We start from the raw sequence: 10,997 nt of genomic DNA, 5'->3' as shown, positions 1-10,997 counted from the left end.
TGAAGTGTAAATTAATAACTACAAATGTGGGCACAGTAAGAGGTTTTTATAGGCATGGGTGAGATAACATCAAGGTGGGATTTGTGTTTAATATTTAAAACACTTATGTGCAAGTTTTTGTTTCCTTCTTTGAATTATTTTTTTGATGGCAAGATCTGTAGTACTTTGCATCTAAATCCTTGGTCTCTTCATGAGCAGACCAGCATTTGACAGTGTCTTTTGTTTTGGTTTTTTTTTTTTTTAAATGCACCTGCATTTGTTTAATTTATTATTATTTTACTGTATTATACTAGTAGAGTCAGGGCTTCATGAAACACAAGATGTCTCTGGGGGGGGTACACCAAGCAAAACTGTGGATAGGTATTAGTTCCCAGTAAGTATCACAGTTTAAAAAGACCAAAAAAAAAAAAAAAAAGACAGTAAACTGGAACAGGTATCAGAGCTTCAAAGCATACTTTTTATATCAAGAATTAATCATAATAGTTTCTGAGTTTCACAGTACAGGGAACAATTATGAATATTTATTAGTGACAACATTTTTAGTGGGTTTCAGTAGTGAAAATAAATTGCACACTTCAAACATTTTTCTTGTACATACATAATTCTGCTTTTCTTTTATTTAAGTACATGTTCTCTGTTGCTACTGTGATTCATATCAAAAAGGGCAAAGAACAGGAGCAACTGCTGCTGTCTGGAGAACAAGTTCAGTGCATGTTATTAAACTCTCTATCTTGCTTGCAGAGCAGTTCTTGCCTGGATAACATTTTCCCTTGAACGTTGCTCTGTAAAATGCCTTTGTTATGCTGCAAGTCTAAAGGAGTCCAAACTAGATAATTGTCATAATTGCTGGTGCAGTTTCTACATTTTTGGGCTTGCATCACTGGTTTCAGCTGAACCTGTAACTCTGGGGCCCTGTTGTATTCTCTTTTTCAGTGGGAGAAGAACCGTTTTGTCACCCTTTCAATTTTGAAGTCACATCGAATGTATAGTCATTCCCTGTACAGATTCCTTTTTAGATGAGAGTATTTGTGTTGCCTTGTATTATCATGGGGGGGAGGGAGGGAAGGGATGAAGAATTAGAGCACCTGTAATTAATACTCGGAATAGTGGTGTTGCCTGCAGGCCCACTTCTCCAATGTTTTAAATCCCTGCTATCTTCCAAAAGTAAAACTTTTACATTTGCATTGATTCAATGTTTACTGTTGGCTTCATGCCCACAGAAGCTCACCTGTAATAATGTAAAGGGGGTAGGTAAGTGTTTTGGTGTCCTGTGCTCTGAGGTCGTAGATAGTCTTTGGCTTGGGAATTAAGTAGGTGAATATTACAAACACAGATTTGTTTACAACTTAACCTCAGTTTTGGTACTTCATATTTGTAGGTCATTTACTGTTTTTTCAAAAACCTTAATTTTCTGTATTCAGATGCAAATAGCTGGTTTATAGGCCCATCAGTTATCACTGCTGTCCTGCATTTAGGGCCAGTGTTTGAAAAGCGTACCACTAGCAATCGCACTGATGCATGGTTTTGCAGGCAAGGGTCCGCTGCTGCTTCTGTCAGCACAGTAGAGCAGCAATACCTTGGATTATTTGAGGAAGGATACAAGATCAGCCTTAGATCCTAGTTTGGCATTCTTGGTATCCATATATCTTTTCTTAAAGGCTATGGGAAGTTTTCTTGTATGAAAACCTGTAATATGCCCCAAGCCTAGAATAACCTTGGAAGCATGAGAGTGATGCTTGGGTTTGAAAATGCCTGTGGAAACTCACCTACATAAGCTTTCTGTCACCAGCTGTGTTGGTCAGTTGGCAATGACCATGCTGTAGACATAGCTCTAGTCATAGGCAACACCTTCGTTTTAAATACATCCTCACAGTGGTCCTGAGTCTTTGCACTTCTGAAGGGGAAAATAAACCAAACAAGTCCTGTGTCTCAGTCAAAGAATACCCCACTTGTCCACAAGAAGCAATAACTTAAATTATGGTGCGATTATGCTTCTTTGCCTGTAAATATCTTGAGATTGCCAATTCTGTGCTGTTTCAGAGTATTTTCTGTCGTCTAGCCTGTATCTTCCCTAAGTATGTAAGGGTGTGAAATAATTCCCATACTCAGGTCTGCCATAAACATGCTGCTTGCCAGAAGGGAGAGAGTAGACTCAACACTGTCTTCAAGTGTCAGATTTTTTTCTGAACTTGGAACATACCCATGTATCTTGAGTAGCAACTTGTGTTTTGAAGTTCATAGTGGAGGTGGCTGTAATTTGGGTTGTGTGTAACCCTACTCCATACAATGCCGTCAGCACAGGGCACCCATTGTCCTGTCTCATAAATCAGTATATTTATAATATAACCTTTTGAAGGAAGTAGCTAATTTTCTTTCAACATGTACATTCAACGGTGAGTTCAGTGGGACGTAAAAGCAAAAGTACAAAGCACACTGCAAATTTGTGGTATTTTATTTTGGGGAAGAATAAAGCCACAAACAGATGGTCTTATTTGTAATCAGTTTAACTTTCATATGTAAGGGTGACTGTACTGCAGTATTTTGAAATGGAAAACATGCAGGTGATATAAAAAGATGTGGGTGGATACTCATGACCTTTTTTTCCCCTGGTTTCCCCCTTTATGATGTAAAGGGGGGTTTATGATCTAATCTCAAGATTTATACATTTATTCTAGTTCTTAATGTTAGGAGCACTGGCTTTTTTAATTAAGTCTTTGCTGAAAGGCCAGAGAGCTGGTAAAACTGACTCCCAGATGACAAAAATCTCAGCAAGTGTGGGAAAGATAATTTTTATTCAGAGATGTGGATCTTCGGTGTTTCTGGTTGGATAATGTCTAATACTTAAGATGTGTTTATGGACGCTTTTAGTATGCCGCCTTTTCTATGTGGGGGCTTCAGAAACTTGCTCCGTTTCTTGTGTGTTCCAGCAGAAGCAGGGAACGCGGCCCTTGAATGTTACTGCTCTCTCTGTGTAAACGGCAACAAAGCATACATTGGTTTTGATGGAGGCCGTGATCTCTCTGAATTTCTGTAAATTGTAGCTGCTTTCCCATATCGAAAGAGAGTATTTGCCTGCAAATTTGGTATTGCTGTTTTGTACCTACTAATTTTCCTGTACAGTTGTGTGTTCCCTGCCGAGAGACAACCATACACCCAGGAACGCAAAAGTGCTACGATGGGATGTTCTAGCTCACCTTTGCTAGTGGAGGATTATCTCATTTTTTGATAAGTGCTATATTTTATGATTCACTTTCCACCCTTCCAAGCTTAAAAGTCATTTTAGTATCAATTTCTTCTCCTCTTCCTAGCTGAAGACATGAAACATTTTAGGCCGTATCCTCTCAATCTTTGGAAAGCGTTTCCATTGGCATCAGCAAGAGTAACCTAAGAGGCTGTAGGTGGAAGAGGAGGGCTTCTTAGGTGTTTTGCTACAGCCCAGCCAAATGTGTTTTTGCTGCAGTAGTGTCATCAGCTTGTACCACTTCTTGACGTTCAAAAATACTCTTCATGAGAAATTCACGACAGAACTATGTCCAGGATTTGTTTCCTGAATGTAAAACTTATGATGTTTCTCCATATAAATTAACCTGCTTCTAACATCAGGTTGAAGAGGTTTTAGCCTGTTGGGTGTGTGTGTGGGGAAACACCAGTCCTTACTCTCCAGTTGGGATAAACTGTAAAATGACCTCACTGTGGGGCATTATTTGTTGCTGAAGACTTGCTCAGGTAAACCAGCGTAGGAATATCCTGCACCCAAAAAAGGTTGAACTTGGTTCTGTCTTTGATCTAATAAGTTACCAGTGTACAAAAAGTAGAAGGCAGCAAGCCCACTAGCTGATCCTTCTGGCAGCTTTTAATCTATGTCTGTTTGTTTGAGAGACTTTTGCCCTTGGGTGTGCTTTGGCAAAGATTTTGCAGTGATAAGTAGGATTTGCTTGATTCTGGCAGAGTTTCAAGTGTAAGTAACCTGCCCTTGCAAGAACATGATCTGTTGCTGAATCCCGTTCCTCTTGTTTTCCCGCAAATCTGTCTTTTTTATTGCTAATTTGTAACATTTAATCGTAAACACTTCTCAACATGACTGGTCACAAGCTCTCAAGGTGTGAAATGCTAACAGGAAGGCCATCAAAGCATGATTCTGTGCTCTTCCTCTCTCTGTTAAGATGAAGCTGAAGTCTTTGTTATTGTACAGTCAAGAATTCTCTCCTAGCTGATACTGCCAAAGCACTGTAACTTTCAAGGAAGAAGGGAGGTGGCTTAGCTGTAGAGGGGATGTTTTAATGAACTACTTAATTTTAAAAGCTGTAGCATCACACGGAACGAGTGGTGATCCAGCATTAACCTTATCACTTGATTGTGAATCTCATTCTGGCTCTTCCTCCCCTTTTGGCGTGTACCTGCCTGTAGGGAGCCAAGTCTCTGTTCCCTTTTTTCATATGCCTCGTCCCACAGGGCTAACTCTGCCCATGACAAGTTTAGAGAGAACTACGTGCTAGCTTCTGAAATGCCACCCGTACATGCAATGGTAAGGGACAAGATGTCTTCCTTCATTACCCAGAGCAGAAATCGGTATGTAGTTTGCAATGTCTAATGTAAAACGTGTTTGTATTTTTTTTTTAATCGAGCAGTATGATTGCAAGCTGACTTAAGTTGTTCTAAGGTACTCTTTTCAGTGGTCTGCCAGTACATAATCATGAATGAAAATATTTTTTTATTGATTTTTAGGTTATATGTTTAACATTCCATTCGTGTAAAATATGTACAAATATGTGTAATAAATCTTTTGAAGCACAGTTTTCTTCACACTTCCAGGTGATTTTTTTTTTTTTTTTTCAGTATTAATGAAGAGGCGCTGCTGTACAGCAGAGCTTCTGTATGCCTCTGTCTGCAAGTAGGAGCGCAGACTGTCCGGGCCAGCCTCTGGCCCCTCTCAGAGCCCCTTTTGCTCTTCCCATATCCTGCAAAGTGGCTGTGTGACAGGTATGGCCTGGGATCATGTTGGCAGAGCAGAGCTGATGCAGGTGCTGTTTTGCCAGGGTGGCTGGTGGGTGGAGGCGAGGTTGATGAGTCCTCTGGTGATCCTCGGCAGACATGATGGCCTTCAAGGTTAGCATAAATCAGAGCTGCCGGGTCTGGAGGCAGGAAATTCATGTGGGTGGTTTAAAAAGAAACAAGAGGGGGTAGGAGGGCGGCAAACAGCCCTTTCTCATCACCTAAGGACTGGGGAGATCCATCAAAGCATCAAGGTAAGCTTAATACAGTGTTCATTCCTTCAGTTCCCTCTACCCAAATACCACTCTGGCTTCCTCCCAAAACATTTCATAGTTTCCTCTTTAGAACCGACTCCGTGCCAGTGTACCCATGCCTCAGCAGTTTGTGGATTTCATTGTCACTAATAGTTACTGGCGCTCTCCTGTCCGTCCCTAAATAGCTGGGAGGAGGCTACTACACCAGGCTCCCGCAGAGATGCATTGCTGGAGGAGGGAATTTCTGCCCAGAGCCAGAGAGGACGTTAAATCCTTCTCCAGTTGAGCTCCCTGGCAAGGGCAGAGCACTGGAAGCCTCCTGGAGCAGCAGCTGCAGCTAACGAACTCATCAGGCTTCACCCAGCGCTGCCTGCTGCAGGTAGCTGTGGGCGCGAGAGACCTGACCACGGTGTTAGTCCCATCTTCCTGCCTGTGCCCTGGCAGCAGCTGGGGAGCTGCAGCCCTTCTGCTGAGTGAGTGAGATGAAGACAGAGGCACAGATGAGGCGGGTGCTACCGACGACACGTGGGTTTTGGACAGTATCTGGTGTAAGTCTGCTAGTGGTAGACGGTGGTTTTACACCCCTTCCCCTACACTAGTTGGGAGTGGAGCTGTGAGTGCTATGAGCAAAACCAAAGTGCATTTCACCAAGGTTACATGCAGCACAGGTGGAGAAAATGAAAGGAGTTCATGTTCTGGGCGAGAAATACCTCTTCCTATGCTGGTGTGTTGCATCTCAACCCAACAGGGTGCTGCTCCCAGCCAGGGGGCTGGCGGCAGGCTGGTAATAGCTGCTGCTGGGATGGGATGCAAGAATTTATGGCACAGGTTCCTGCCAGGCTGGAAGGCCTTCCTTGGTTGCTCCACTGTTTGAGAGAAGCCTTCTGGCGTGGCTGGGAGTAGCTGAACCTGTTGTTAAAGCATGGCGACAGTTACGACCCTCGCAATTCTCTCTGTGGGAGATAAGTTTTAATGCATGAATTATTCAAGTCTGCACCAAGAGACAGCTGGGTGTAATTACTAAGGAACGTGTTCATATCTCTTGCTAGTGTGACTTTTTTCCCCCAGATTGCCTTCTGGGAAGCCTGAATTCCTTCACTGCCAGTAATCCCTGTGTTTCTCTCCTCGGTCTCAAGCTGTATTATGGAAGCAATTGATAATTAGTTAGAGCTGTGTTTGGCTTCACATCAGGGAAATCATCTGGAAATTATTCCAGTTCGGTAGGTACAGGATTTCATGTGTGGAATTTAAGTGAGTGGCATCTTTTGTTATCATATCCTGCCCTCCTGCCTAGTCGGGACATGGGCCATGCTGCCTCTGCCCCAAGTGCCTTGCCCTGAGAGGCGAACCGGGCAGCAGCGCCAGCCCCGGGCCATTCCCGCGGGCTGTCAGCGTGAGCTGGTGATGCCGCGTGTCTGGCCCCGCTAACACACGCTGTTGCTTGGTACAGCCAGTGGTCCATGTCCACTCCTGGATGCAGCATTGCTTTCAGTAGGAAGGGGATAAAAACACACAGCCTGTGGAGAGGAGAGAGGAGTCCTCTGCCACAGCTGGAGCCACACAGGGGCATTTTCTTGTAGCTCAGGCTACAAGACCTGAGCAATGTCCAAGCCTGGGGAGCTCAGGCTGGAGCCTGCTGGTCTCTGAACATCACCCAGTGTATTTGTTTAGCTGAGGAAGCACCCAGCTCCATCCCACCATGCAAGGAGAGGGGTGCCCATGTCCAAAAAGCCCAACCAGGTCATAGAGGACTCTGCTTGCGAGGTGCAGCACAGCTTGTGCCTGCTCTCTCCTTGCCGGCCAGCCACTGGACAACAAGGATCCTTAGCAAAAGCCAAGTGAGATGGTGTTTTCCAGCCCTCGTTTAATAAAGCATCTCTTTTCTGAGGGGGATGAGATCAGGAATGCGTGGGGGCAGGGAGGAGGGTTTGACATAAATAAATAATTGTATAAAGCCCATCCTCAGTTGACGCAAGATGACTCATTCTTCATAAAGGCATGAGCATAGAGGAGGCAAATATTAAAAGCACAGGGACGGGTCTTCCTCAGCTGAGCTTGGTGGAAACTGCAGGTGCTTGGTGCCTCTCCAGATTTGTCCCCTTATCTTTTGAGTCATGTTTTGTGTCGAGCTCCTGCCCTTCCTTTTTGCTCGGGTTACAAATCTCTTTGTTTGAACAGGCGTTTACATTTTAACAAAGCCTCCCCCCCTTCATTTCCTAGTTGCTTCTTTAAAGAAGATGGCTTCAACAGAAGGAAAAGAAAAACCCAAAGCCTCTGTCTGAGCCCAGACAGGCTTTGTCACCAAGGAGAATGATGACCACGGGGCCATCCCCCCTCCCTGTGCTGCTGTGGGGTCTCCTCACCTGCTCCCTGCCTCAGCAGAACCCAAGTGTCTTCTAAAGGGAGCAGCCTTCCTCTTCACAAGTCACCCAGGCCAGGATTAACATCTGCTAAACTCAGGATTAACGAGTCTGGCAGGTAATGGGAGCGTGAAAACTTGACAGCTTCATTTGCTCCAGCCTGTGAGGTCTAAGTCTCCTGGCTTGTGAGGATTTAGCAGCAAATAGGTTCCTGACTTTGGTGTAGAGAATGAATTCCCAGATGTGAGCGGATGGACATAATTTAGTTGTTTGCAAAGTGTCTGCTATAGCTGGAGCTCTGGCTCTCTTCCCTGTGGGAGCAAAGGAGATGCTTCCGCACCAGGACAGGCTTGCCCTTGGGCACAGTCGGTCACTGCAGCGATGGAAGTGACCCATCAGCTGTGGCACCAGCAGCCACCTTGTCGGCCGGCTGCCTGCACTGGGGGCTGGGACAGGGGAATGAATGGAGCCAAAAAAGCAGGAAGATTGTGTCCAGTGACATGATGGAGCCGCTCCCCTGTGAATGACCCTGAAGTGCCCCATGTATGGGGCTGGGGCAAGGGCCAAGCCATGGGGGGGGCTGGGATTTGGACTCCTAGCTCTGCCCTAGCAGCTCTGCTAGGCAGCGAGAACGGGGTAGAAGCTACCAGCAGGACAGCCAGAGCAAGGGAAATACCTGGTTCATCCTCTCCTGTACCTGATGCCCATCTCTGTGTCTTCCATTTCCACATTTTTCTGGAAGGTTCCAGCCTCCTGGGGCTGTTGGGAAGCCCCCCTGTCCAGCAGCCCTGGTGCCAGCAGCTGCTACAGGCTCCACGCATGACAAAAATTTATATATCACCACCTTCATGGCTTGCTTGACCCTTGAAGGTGCTGAGCTCAGGTGGGTGAGGCGGCATCAGCCCTGACAGAAATCTGCTGCTTTCCAGTGCAGTCACCTGGGGACTCCCTGTCAGCACGGACGTATGAGGGTGCAGGACATCCCCAGCTTTCCCAGTATAATGTGATGGCTGTAGTTCTTGCCTCTGGCTGACTACAAGACCAGTTTTTATTCCCTAACCCACCTGCTGTGATCTTATGCCTTGATGCTCCTGAAGATGCTGTTTTCTCTAACCACCATCCCTCCTTTCAAGTCCTGCTGCATGCCTTTGCAGTTCATGCCCTCATCTCTCGTTTAGTTCTGGGAGTGGAGAATGAATCCCAGCTAACCTCGGCCCTGTTGAGATTCACAAGGGGATCTGAACATGAATTCCCCATGAGGAAAGACGGGACTCCTCCCCAGCACCCATGGTGCTCCCTGCATCCTTCTGCCTTTGTCCCCACCAGGGAGGTGAGGAAGGACTCTGCCACTGTTGCTACATTGTGTCTTCAGAAGCCTCAGCCATCCCACAGGGCAACCGAGAGCCCCCAGCAAGCAAACAGAATCCATCTCCTGTGAGTAAAGCTGGAGTCCCCCAGTGCAGCAGGCAGCTCCCGACCTGGCCTCCATTTTCATCTAGCAAGATCCTGCTACTTTGTTTCTACCTACTAACACAACAGTCAAGTCCTTCAAGCACGGCTGCAGCTTTTTTCTGCTAAGATGACTTGTTCCATCAGTTGGAAACCTTGAGTGTCCTCTGCAGTGAGCTCTCCTTCCTCACAGCACTCCCGTCCCTGCCTGCCTTTGGTCTGAAGCCTCTGCTCCCGACTGGGCCATTTACACAGGGCTGCAACAGGCGCCTGTGTTCTCTGCCGCACCAGGGTAAGGGGACAGAGTGAAACTACGGGGAAGCAGGTGTGGGTCTCTCACTGCCTCAGTGTCAGTGCTGCTCCCGTGGCACAGGGTGGAGGGATTAGGACCCTGTGCTGGCTGTGGCTGAAGAGCAAAGGCTGCGTGGCTTTGCACCACCCTGCGAGTCCTGAATTGTGGTCTGACAGCTGGAGGTGCAGGTCTGATACCCAGTCAGCAGCACTACACCGGGCTCAGAAAAGCATCCTCTCCTGAAGACCTGCTGGTTTGTGACCAGAGCAGGACAGCGCTGCGTTGCAACAGGGCTCTCTGGAGAGCCGCTGTATCACCTGGCACCACCAGTAACCGTGCACAGCTTGTACCAGCCACATGCAAGTGTCGCGCCTCAAGCCAGCAAGCGCTCGCCCCCAGCAGTGGGTGGAAATGCAGACAGCTCCTGCAGCCAGCGTGGCAGGAGCACTACAGGGCACAGCACAGCAGCAGCGTGTGTTGTGTGTCCCTGAGCCACTGTTGTGGTCTCCCTTGCTGCTCCTGACTGGGTTGGCACCCACTGCTGGAAAGGCCTCTCATGGACAGTGGCACCTGTGAGTGCCCTTCTCCAGCTATGGCAGCTCCTCTCGCTCATCTGCAGACAGAATTTGGCTGTCCCTGTCCCATCCTGATCCAGCCAAGTGTCTGCTTGAAAGGGCCTCCACAAAGCCAACGCACTTGCAGGCAGCTTGTTCAAGTTATTTAAAAAGCTGTTTATTATCACAGTAGACAAGTGGAAAAAACGTAACACTGTGTAGAGAGAAGATCTTAGCAAATTACAAAGAAGTCTTAAAAAAGTTACAGTTGTCTCTGAATTCAAGTAAACAAGGCCCTTGCAGCAAGCTGCAAATGTGTTGCTCCAATGCACGCTACAACTAGCCCAGTAAGCCTGTGAAGAGCTGCAGCCTGAAATGCTGTGCCAATAACCAAGGAAACGCCGTCTGCTCCCAGAGCAGGAACCTGCTTCCCCAAGCTTCCCCCAGCTGTGCCGTGCTCTGTGAAGCAGACCCTCTTCCCTGGCTGACCAGGGAGCAGGACACTGCGAAACCCCTCAGTTTTGCCAAAGCCAGACTGAGCTGTACTCAGACCTTCAGCCCAGCCCAAATGAGCCCTCACAGCCCAAAATCACCTCTGAAGTGAGCGGCTATGACTGGCATGGTCACTGGCACCATGTTTGGTGTCAAACTCTGTCCTACATGGAGTTGGGCTTGGTCCTCTCACCACTTACTCCGAGGCTATGTTCAGCTGCCCGAGACACTCCTGACCCTGGAAACTCTGCCTTGGCTTGTAACACCATTTGCAACAGGGCTGAGGTTATTGTCATGCTACAAATAGCTCCAAAGGCTGCTCTAAACCAAAAAAAAAAAAGGGGCAGAAGTGTCTGCATTGTAAAGCTTGGAGGGAGCTGTCAGGCACATGTTGTACTGCCTCAGCTATCAGTGAAATGAGGACAGGAGCTGGAGTTTTAAACTATTTTTTCTACCTGGTAAATGAGCAAATAATTCAGTGATTAGAGCAAACTGGGAGCACGCTTCCCTCCAACACAGGCAAATGACAATGCTGCTGAAGGCCGTTCCTGCACCAGTGTCTCCTCTACTCTGTAAGGGCAGGCTAGCAAAACAGAAACATTTT

This window comes from Pterocles gutturalis, unplaced genomic scaffold (assembly GCF_000699245.1).
Source record: "Pterocles gutturalis isolate BGI_N339 unplaced genomic scaffold, ASM69924v1 scaffold15553, whole genome shotgun sequence".
NCBI classification, from domain to species: domain Eukaryota; kingdom Metazoa; phylum Chordata; class Aves; order Pterocliformes; family Pteroclidae; genus Pterocles; species Pterocles gutturalis.
This window is presented reverse-complemented; position numbering follows the sequence as displayed.